This window comes from Ornithodoros turicata, chromosome 9, assembly GCF_037126465.1.
Source record: "Ornithodoros turicata isolate Travis chromosome 9, ASM3712646v1, whole genome shotgun sequence".
Taxonomy (NCBI): domain Eukaryota; kingdom Metazoa; phylum Arthropoda; class Arachnida; order Ixodida; family Argasidae; genus Ornithodoros; species Ornithodoros turicata.
In genome coordinates this window covers 137,516-148,752 of record NC_088209.1, presented here as the reverse complement: position 1 = coordinate 148,752, position 11,237 = coordinate 137,516, and positions in this window count along the sequence as shown.

Sequence of the window (11,237 nt, the reverse complement as noted above, 5' to 3'; positions counted from 1 at the left end):
ACGTTTTCAGCAATGAGGAATCGAATGGTACGCTTTGTGGATGGGCCAGGGTGTACGAGACCGTCCCTTTAAACAGAAAGTCGCTAAAGAAGTCGCTGCTGCTACTATGCCCTTTTTGTTCGTTGCACGTAATGTAACAATGTGGTGACAGACCTACCAGGATGTTTCAGCGAATGAGTATGCTCGATGGCCAAGATAGGACATAATAAAATGAGTCTGAGTGGATAAGAAGGAGAGAAAGTAAATGAAATTCGGAACCTTGAACATCTTTTGCAGAACTTTTTCTGGTTTTGTCATCGGGAACACCGAACGTGGTTTGTTTATTGCTTGCAAAAGGTTCCAATGCCTTCTCGTCTATTTTGTGACCTAGCTGCTTTACGTATGACAACGTCGCATAAATCTCACACTTGCAATAGATGCACTGGGCCCTTGTATTACAGTCTGACTGGACTCAGCTGGCCATTGAATACTTGCAGCATCACCAAGCTCTTGCGGAATACTTCTGGTCTCGCTCAGGACGCGTTTTGGAACTTGCGTCTAGTCAAAGCGGCGCGTCAGAAAAGGGGCAAACTGCAAGCAGCTCATAGAAACTAGCGCTACGAAGAGTAGAAACGAAACTGCACGACGCTGAGCTCCCCCCCAAGCAACGAACAAAGGTTGGGCCAAGCTTGGCTATAGTTAGGCTGGCCTACCTGGCCTTGCTTGGTACATCATCCGCGAACAAGCTTGTTTCTTGATACGGATCTGTACCTTGGCCAATGGTTTGCCACGCATTGGCCAGCCTACGCTGTGCCAAGCTTGTGCCAAGATACAGACCAAAGCATTCCTGCAGCGTCGCTTATTTTTTCATACTAAATTGTCACGCGGCGTAAGGTAACGATATATCACGATTTGTTTGTTGCTCATATTTCCCACAACGGGCAGTGAGCACGACGCTTCAAAATGCAAAAAAAAAAAGAAAGAAATAGAGGGGTGTTTAAAAGTGTAAGAAGAAGAAGAAGAAAAAGCTCGTAAGATCCTCGAGACCACAGTACGACCAAACTCGGAATGGCATTTGTTTCCTGGGGAGAAACAAATACTATACGTAGCTTGTCTCGCGAGGTTCCTGAAATTCGAGAGTACTGTCCGCGTGTGGGTCAAAATGAAGGGTGAGGTGTCTAAGTTTAAATTGGCGCGTACACAAACAACACCGAAATGATGAATTGCTTGTCGCATTAAATCGCCATTAAGGTAACGCTTTTGTTTCTTAGTGCTTTAGTTTTGAGAAATTCCCTTGGTCCATTGAGAGTCGAACTTATGCAGAGCTAGACCAGACCGGTTCCCTCTCACCCGGGCGAGATTGGTCTAAGCTTTGGCAAGTGCTTGGCCAACGAGGTCGTTTCTTGATATGGATCTGTACCGTGGCCGACGGCTTCCCAATCCTCGCTCTGCCTATCACTATGCAACGTTGCGCCAACGTTGGATGGCCGAAAGAGTCGCTGGCCAACTCTCATCCGACCTTTTGCCTACCGTCGGCCATCGGCCATTGCTTGCTTGGGCCGTGACCTGGGGTTGGCTCTGAGCAGTTACGGGTGGCGAAAGGTGGCGCGGTTTCGTATTATTCTTCGCCAGCTAAAGCTTGACATTTATCGAAATGTGACAAGAAAATCACGGTTCTTCCTGACTTCATGAAGGAATATTCGTGTCGCTAAAAAGTCGCTGAATGTATCAGAAAGTCGCCAAAAAATCCGCTAATCCCAAATACAAAATTTTGTCGCTAAACAAACCCCGAAATCCGCTAAATTTAGCGACTTTTCCCCAAATTTGGCAACGCTGATATGGATATATCAAGGGAATGAAACTCGCCAGTTCCTTTGCGGACTAAAGTGAGGCGCTGCGAGCCTTTCGCGTCATCAAACGTCATGAAACGTCAAAATTTTTACGTCGAAGCGCGGGTTCTCTACCGAGAGCATCCCATTGGCTCCTGCGGCCGCTCCCCTGGTATGCGAGCGCTCATTGGTCGGTTTGAAATTATAACCTTTTCGTGGCGCGGGAAAGCGGGCACCGCTGCAGCTGCACCTGCACCGCCGTGTCTGGGGTGCCGGAGCAGCTCGCCGTAAAGTTTCGAAATATGGTGCATCAGGGACGCACGCAAAGCATCTTTGCCGGTACCGCTTTGGATGGCTTTTAGTGCCCGTCGATACCGACTCTGCAAAACTTGAATCCTCTTGGATACTTCTGCAAGTAAATTCAGTGATAGATAAGTGGAAGGCGCAGGTCTGCTTCGCTTGCTTGGCGCGACAACGATTCAAGAAGGATCAAAACTGTGTTTTTCCACTCGTTGGCAGGTAAGTCAGTTCCTATTCCATTCTGCCTCTTAGCGTAGCATAGCACCGCACCTGTGGCATATACTCAGCATTTCGGCCGGTAGAATTTTTAGTTTTCACGTTTTCTGATCCCTGTTCTGGTCTTTCTTGCTCAGGTATCAACTAGGTACTGCTCAACTCATATCTGCTTCAGAAAAGCATCAGCATGGACGCAATAGAATTGATATGCCACCCTGAGTGGTTGGAACATCATCTTTTGGCTTAGCAGCTGCACAGGTTCCTTTGTGACGGGTCAGCCTTGACACGTGACACTATACAAGCAGCAAAGGGATATGGACATGTTTCCTGTCATGCTGGATTTGTGATTGTGTGTGCCTGTGCAGTGAATTTACTGATCTACTGTGAAGTCTTCCACTTTAGACATCAGCTAACAGTGAATGTGAAGTTGCTTCGGCATATTACTCGAACTTCAGAAACAATGTTCATATCAAGTTCGTGTTTGGCGCAGATACAGAAGACTGCATATGTGTGATTTGGAAATACCAATCCTGAAAAATAAAGCACCTTGTGCTTCCGCGCTTTATTTATTTCACTGGATGCGAACGAAAATCCAGAACCGCCAAAGCGGGGAGAGAACAGAGGGGAAAGGGAAAGCGAACCCCTCGGCAGCGTCGCTTTACGTCACGCGTCACCCATGGAGACAAAATAAAACAAAGCAAAAAACTACTCTACCGAGGCCCAACGATTGGCCCGACGTCTGAGGTCACGTGAGTTTTTCCCGACAATAGAAATATACTACACGTTCATTCCCCTGGATATATCCTGTGGCTTTAAGCGATGGAACGGGAAGTAGCTTGAAAGATGAAAGTCACTGAAAAGGTTAGCCAGCTGTAGGACTCGAACCAGGCCTCCACAGCTCCCCGCATTTGCGGCAGTAGAAAAATAAAATCACGTCACAGTCACGTGGTATTACTACATCGTCAGGCATCATGACGGATGCCCATTGGCCGAAGGAGGATGCGCGCTCCAGCGTTGGTTGACAAAGTTTCGAAATATCTGCTCACTTTTCGCGGGAGGCTCTTTTCGGCTGTAACCTGAGTCACGTGGGCGGAGCCTCTCCGATCATGTGACCGTTGCCTCCGCGTCACGTGACCGGGTCGACTGCTACTCGTGGCCTTCGTTGCTGGCTTTCCTGCGGAGCACGCAGTGGTAAAGGGGAAAACGCACCATAAAGCGAAGGACTGTTTCGTGCAGGAAACCCACCTGCGCAAAAATTGCTGCAACATTGAGCATAGTTAGAGACAGAGTTTAGAGACCACGTGAAATAGACGAAGAAACGCCAAAGTGCAGGCCAGCAGGGGATATTAACGGGGAAAACATGAGACGCGCGGCGGGTAAAGAATTAAGAAAAACCAAATCTGACACCGCATGCCGACCGCGCGCAGCACATGACACGCCGGGACTAGACGCGCGCGAGAAGCGGCGTCTCCAGTAGATGTTTTGCGTCTTGCTGAGGTGCTGTACAACGCTTGTGTTCACTTGTCTACCAGGCTTGATTCGCTGCTTTTTCCCGGAAAGAAGGCTAGGGGATGAATGTGGACTGTGATGAATATCAGGTGCTGAAGAAGCACGTTCACGACTTGCGAAAAAATCGGACGTGTTGGCATGGATATGTTGAATCTGAGAGTTGTTTAAAAGATTTCGAACGCGACTTGGCTGCCATCGGGTTTTCGTATCCCACCGAATGGTCCCGGAAAAAGGAAGGTGATGAAGGTGAGTATACCTCTTTATTGTTTGGGACGATTTCTTGTAAAAGCTGCACATGTTCGTTTACTCCAAAACTATACCAGGTTAGGTACCTTTGGAGGATATAATTAGTAATTGAACTTCAGTTACAATTACCATTTTTGTGAAGTCTGCATGATTACAGACGTCACTTTATGCTTATCTTTGACGCCGCCAACGCTGATCCTTAAAACGTATCCAGGGGATAACAAATCACATATCAGAATCAGACATAAATGCTTCTTAATAAAAATATTTTGGGAATGAATCCCAGGTGAAAAATGCCTGCAATCCCAAGTGGTTGATGAAAGGATTTCCACCTGAAACTACTTTGAACCAGTTTGAACGTAAGCGGTTTCAAGTGGAAATCTTTTGACGACGACGACGATCACGCAGTGTAGTCGGATAATTTTGACAGCTCTTCATTTCTAAGCCTAACGTATTCCTAACTCCTCTCCAGCCACAGGAACACTTAGACAAGGTTTGTGTTACCTTCGTTGCGACTAACTCCGAGTACCTCCCGATATACTGCCTGGCTATCGGGCAAAGGTGCGCTCCACGCGCACCTGTGCGCCTGTGCACTCTACAGTATGGAATCGGGGAAACGATGAAGACATGTCGAGCACAGAAACGATAAGTAATTCATATTCCGCGGACAGCGATAACACCATTGATGGCAACATACAAAAGTGCAACATGAAGAGGCCAGCGACAGGCTTCGATCCGTCAAGAACCCTCAATACCACTTCCGATGAAGAAGGTGGGTTCACCGAGATTAAGAAGAAACGTCCACGCAAAGCGACCCTGGGGAATGACAGAAGGATACTCTCAGTAGAAGGAACGACTGTCATCTTTGCACCTATTCAACGGGATGCGCAACTAGCGAAGATGAACCACTTGAAGTTGTCCGAGTATCTTACCTCAGAACTTCCAGGAAGAATAAAAGAAATTCGTCGAAACCCATCAAGGAACATCATAGCAGTTGACGTCGTCAATCCAACTGCAAAGATTACCCTGCTGAAACTGACGAGTATATGCACAATACCTGTGCGTGCCTACGAGCCACGCCCACAGAACTCTTCTTTTGGGGTACTCAAAGATATCGACATCTCTCTCGATGATGCCCAAATTTTAAAAAAGCATCAAAAGTGACACCCCAGTCCTTGCAGCACGCCGTATCAAAAGAGGTGCCGGTGCTGTAAGGGTTACTTTTCTTGGCGACAACCCTCCGCAGCAAATCACCTTCCAGCTGGTCAGCATGCATGTCTACCGCTACCAGCCACGAACGCTACAGTGTGATAAATGTTACCGCTATGGACATATCGCGACGTGCTGCAGCAACAGACAACTTTGCGCCAATTGCGGCACCAACCACGGAGATGAGGAATGTAGGACTAAGGAACCCATTTGTGTAAACTGCGGAGGAAACCACCCTGCTACTGCGAAAGAATGTCCTAAGCTCAGGATGCAGCGGCGCATCGCAAGGGAGAGGTCCCGCTCAAATAGCTCATACAGGCAGGCGAAGCAAACAGTGAACGGAAAACATAAGGATAAAAATAGGTCAGAGAACGCAACGCACCAGCGGACCCACATGTCGCACAAGGCACACAGACAGCTCACACAACCAGTAGCACTGCCAGCAATGGCGGTAGCAAATGAACAGCGGGATGTAATATCAGATTTCCCTTGCTTGTCTGAAACTACAGAGAGATCAAGACATAACGATGCACGCAATCATGCTCCCCTCCAGCAAATACAATATCAGACATCTACTGAACGAGAGCACGAGACTAAGCCATATTCACAGGCAGTATGGGAACAGGTGGAAGATTCACCCAGCGCACTCGTAGCACCCGTCCCGCACTCAGCAAGAAGTGGGTGCATGCCACACAATAAGTTGGCTCATCCTGGTGATAACCAACAGCATCGTTCATCGACCAATGCAATGCCATCGACCAATGCCACCGAAGCCATGCCAACGTACACTAGCTTCGCAGCAACTATTGCAACAATGTTATTTGCGGCTTTATGCCAGTTATGCTCATTGGACGCGCTTCCCGGGAATGCACGACGTATCATACAGCTCATCTTGCCATTCGAATCGGCAGTCCTGAGCCTACTCTAAAGGTCTCGTTCGTACATTTGGCGCGACACCTTCGCACAAAGTCCAACGAACCCATATAATGGCTAAAGTGAATAAGTCTGCCACTATATTCCAATGGAACTGTAATAGTCTACAGCAGAAAATGGGCGACTTCCGCAATTTTGTTCATCGTAATCGTTTTCCAGTACTGGCCCTAAGTGAACCTAGGGTAAACGACAGGTTCAGGCTGTCAGGCTATGAGACATACCACTCTCACTCGATGAATCACCCCAGCAGAGCCATGTTATGTGTGAGAAAGGACATACCATGTGCTCTCCTACGTGCGTCCACCGACGAAGACTTCGAATACGTGACGTGCCGCATCAGACTGAACAACGTCTTCGTTACAGTGACTAGTGCATATATAGTGTCCAACGCAAAAGTCACAGTGGAACAGGTAAGAGACTTGCTGAGTGGTGTTCCTCCTGTCATCGTGTGTGGCGATATGAACGCCCATAGTGTATTGTGGGGAAGCAGGCACACTGACGCTCGTGGCAAAATTTTTGAAACACTATTAGAAGAATTACACCTCACCTCCGTCAACGATGGGTCGCCCACTTTCTTCCGCGGACCGCGTTGTCACAGCTCAATAGATGTTACGATCTGCTCCACGGACATTGCACGCCACATCGAATGGTCTACGCACGTTGACTCCTTGGGGAGCGACCATATGCCCATTCTCGTTAGACATCGTATGCTCGGCTCTGAGAAACAACATCACCGCGTCCGTGTAGTGGACTGGAGGCTGTATAAAACCGAATCAGCTATAGATGTCGCAGATGCAACTACAGAGGAAGAGTTTGTCGCTGCTGTGAAGAAAACAGCAGACGGAGCCTCGAAGGTCGTCATAGCTCCTAACACGCACACGCGCGTAGACGCAGAGTATGAGAGGCTACGAGCGATTCGACGCAGAGCAGAGAGGAGGTTTCGCCGAACAGGAAATCAAGTCGATTATAGGGAAGCATGTCGGCTGCAGCGTGTAATACGGCGGCACTTACAACGATTGTCTCAACTACAGTGGAGATCGTTCTGTTCATCACTATCACCGTTCACACCTACGACACGCCTATGGCAGGTAATGCAGACACTCGGAACAGTAAACACTACGCAATCGTACCCTTCCAGGGCGCTGTCTGTTCACCTCAATACCGACGAGAGGTCTATTGCAAATGAGTTTTGTAGCCTACTGACGAAGCCATCTACCTCCTCTCTGACGCGTGCATACAAGGCATCTGTGGAAAATGCTACAAGGAGCACTGTGCTAACCGATAGCGCCCCGTGTACGTCCCTCGACAATGATTTCAGTCTAACAGAGCTGGAGGCAGCTATAGGATCAAGGCGAAGCAAATCTTCCCCAGGTCCGGACGGTATTACATACAAACACATCGCTGGCTTAGGACCCTCCGCTCTGAAGGCATTGTTAGGTATCATTAATAAGAGTTGGAACGATGGCAAGCTCCCAATTGGCTGGAAAATCTCTAAAGTGGTACCTTTGTTGAAACCAGGAAAATCTCCCAGGAATATAGCATCTTTCAGACCAATTAGCTTATCAAGCTGCCTGTGCAAGGTCATGGAAAAAATGATCCTTGGTCGAATAGAGTGGGTCCTAGAAAGCCAGAAGATGCTTCCGGAATGTATGTCTGGTTTCCGACAGGGCAGGGCTACTATGGATGGTGTTTTGGACCTCGTCACTTTTGTTGAACACGAACGCGCCCAAAACCGAACTACTCTGGCAGCTTTCCTTGACATTAAACACGCATATGATACGGTGAGCTACGGCCACGTGCTACATGGTCTGTACATTCGGGAGATAAGGGGTCGGGCTCTGCGGTGGATTGCTGACTATCTTCAAGGAAGGTCTGTGTACATACAGACCGAGGACGGGAACAGTAATTATCACGACCTCGGTAGCGGAGTGCCGCAGGGTGGGGTCCTGAGCCCTCTGCTGTTTAATGTAATCATGGCAGATTTACCGCACCGTTTACCCAAGAAGGTCTACATCAGCATTTACGCTGACGATATATGTATATGGACGTCTGGGGCGCAATTGCCTGCTTTGCAACAGCGACTCCAGAATGCGTTAGATTGCACGGTATGCTTCCTCTCGGACAGAGGCATGGACGTATCTGTCGAGAAGACGGTATTTATCCCGTTTACTCGGAAAAGAATGAAGAGTCTTCAACTGACTCTCAATGGTCTACCAATTCAGAGGGTGTCTCATCACCGCTTCTTGGGAGTCGTTATTGACGCTCGACTATCATGGTCTGCTCACATAAAACATCTTCAGGAGCGGTCTGAGGCACGGGTCAACGTGCTTCGTCGTCTCTCCGGCCCCCGTTGGGGAATGTCAACGAAGTCCCTACTTACGGTACATCGGGCGCTTATTCGGCAAATGGTGGCTTACCATCTACCTGTACTATATGGGATAAGCAACACAGCAGAGAGGACACTACAGAGAGTTTTAACAAGAGGTCTGAAAATCTGCCTCGGGGTACCTCGAGCCACCTCCAATGTTTTGGCAATAGCAGAAGCTAGAGAACTGCCTGTAGAGGTGCTGAGAACGCAAGAAATAGTGCGCCACTATCTGCGCCTGAATCTGCGCCATGACAAACACCCCCTGGCACGGAAATTGAGATGCCGAAATTCTGACTTCTACAAAGTCATTGCTCCTTACCAGCGCAACTTGCCAAAAACACAGCCTCCAAGAGCGACTCAGCACCCCCCTTGGACTCTAGAGCTACCCCGGATTTGCATCTCCGTGCCTGGAGTACACCACCCCAAGTCCACTTTGCCCACGACAGTGCTGAGACAGCATTGTCTATCTATGATGGAGCGTCACTGTAGCAGCATTGCTATTTTCACTGACGGATCGACGACGGCATCACGCTCAGCATCTGCTTTTGTGGTTCCACTGCACAGGAAAGAGGGAATGGCACGACTGTCGCACAAAACAACTTCAACAACAGCAGAATTGGTGGCCATCCAGCTGGCAATGCAGTACGTAGTAGCACAACAGACACCTGCCGAGTGGGTGGTATACAGCGATTCAAAAGCCGGACTCCAAGCCATGCTTTCATTCTTGGGAAATGGCTGTATGACACCAACAGTTCACCAAATACTCCATGAATACAACAAATGTAGAGTCGCCGGCCACAAAGTAACTCTGCAGTGGATTCCTGGACATGTGGGTATAGGAGGGAATCAAGCAGCAGACGAACTAGCGGACATAGCACACCTATCTTCAACACTACATCCGGTGACATACTCAAAGTCAGATGTTACATCTTCATTAAGGTCATTGTCGCAGGAAATGTGCAGACAGAGATGGGTGCAATTGCAGAGCGATTCGTCGCTGCTACATCGCATAGATCCGGAGCTGAAGTTCTGTGTTCCCTCTACGTTACCGCGCTCTGTTCAGACGTTCTTACACCGGTGTCGCTTGAATGTGCCTTATGGCCGTCATTTTCTTCATAAAGTTGGAAGAGCCGACTCATCGAATTGTTCAGTTTGTGCAACAGTGGAGGATAGTGAGCATATTATAATGCACTGCACTAGGTATGCATCTCAAAGAGCTACACTGAAAGCTACACTTGATCGGCTAGACAGCAGGGTCTTCGATATAGTGAAGGTGTTGGGACTTTGGGCACCGAACACGAGGGATGCTGCCTTGGCGGCACTTGTGAAATTTGTCCAGAGCTGTGGGATGGATACAACCCTCTAGCATCCTGTGTGCATGATCTTGGGATAATTGTGAATAGTGTTTAATTGTGGACTTCTAGTGAACATGTGGATAGTGGACTTCTGAACAGTGAATAGCGAACTTGAGAGTAGAGGACCTGGAAAGTAGTTTTGGGGGGTGGGGTGGGGTGATAATTTTTGTTAGGAGTAGCAGAACAAGTCGGGAGACGAGTTCAATTTCTCCTTGTTTTTTTTTCTTACAAACAAACAAACAAACATCAAGTGGAAATCCTTTCATAAACCATTTGGGGTTGCAGACATTTTTCACCTGGGATCCCACGGTGGCTTATACAGGTGAGGAGGGCATTGCCTTCAGTAATGTTTAATTCCAAAATTAACTACGAAGGCAGTAACCCAGTGCATTAGAGTCTCCCTTCCACTGTACAGTTGGATTGACACATGAACCTACATCTTGGCACACAGTAATCACGTTCACAAACACATTTTAAGGTGAGGTAAATTCTCTCTCCATAAAAATGAGGTGAGGACAAAGATCACAAGGGCAGTTGCCCACTTCTGGTTGTGTCTTTTTCTCATACATCCTAATGTGGTTACATTTGCCCTTCTAAATGAAATTATCTATTTTCCTACTTAATGCCTTTACTGGGGGAAAACTTCACTTCTCCACAACTCAAGGGGCTGTGCCTGTCTCTCTTTCGTCCCCGTTCACTGTCGTCGGATTAGTCAGCAAAGGATCCGTCTTTGGAAGAGACCGCCACAAGGTGAAGCCACATCGGCAGAGTGAGGAAGGGAACCAGGTCTGTAATGTGCCTGTATGGTATATGTTGTCCACAGTTCTTGTACCTATGTCATAACCCATATTCAGGGGTACATCGAGTGGACAGGGTCTTGAACCACGTAAAAAGAAAGAAACTGGATGTGCCCCTGCCCATTCACAATTAAAACACACAAACAATTAGACAATTAAAACAAATAGCCACATTTCTGTTCCTTTTGATACCTATGCTGAACTGTGAATGCATGGAATACTACATCAACTCCAAAGCTTATGCAGCAAGGCTTCATATTAGGAGCTCCCCTGTGAAAGGTTGTTCAGGCACAGCCAAAAGGAAAGCAGATTGCCTGCCACATTTCAGTGCACTGAAAAGAACAAACAGCAAGGAGCACTGGCGTTCCCGGGGCCGTGTGGGATTCCGTGCTGGAGCACTGCGAGCGACATGTGACATCCCCGTCAGTACGGATTAGTGCTTCCACCATTATATGTACACTGTTGCTTCCACCGTGAGGCTCAGTGCTGATCAAGG